Raw genomic sequence first — 314 nt, forward strand, 5'->3', positions numbered from 1 at the left:
AGTGCCAGGAGGAAAAGGCTCTGTGATCGTGTTCCACTGGATGATAGTGGAGTGTTGAGGAACTGAAGCCTGCAATTTGTTGGTGGCCACAAGTTAACCTCATCTGCTGAAGCTGCCTGTTAGCTGTTAGCTGTTAGCAGTTAGCAGTTAGCCGTTAGCAGTGGGTGGAGAACACGGGTCAGTGACCCCCGTCTACAGACTCTTCATCACTGACTCCAGGTCTTTTATTTTCACAGCATGAAAACTTCTCACAGATGAGATGTTAGCTAACGCTACGGAACGTTGACAAAGACTGAAATAACCCCCCCCCCAGA

This window comes from Cynoglossus semilaevis, chromosome Z (genome assembly GCF_000523025.1).
Source record: "Cynoglossus semilaevis isolate Cse_v1.0 chromosome Z, Cse_v1.0, whole genome shotgun sequence".
In the NCBI taxonomy this organism is placed as follows: domain Eukaryota; kingdom Metazoa; phylum Chordata; class Actinopteri; order Pleuronectiformes; family Cynoglossidae; genus Cynoglossus; species Cynoglossus semilaevis.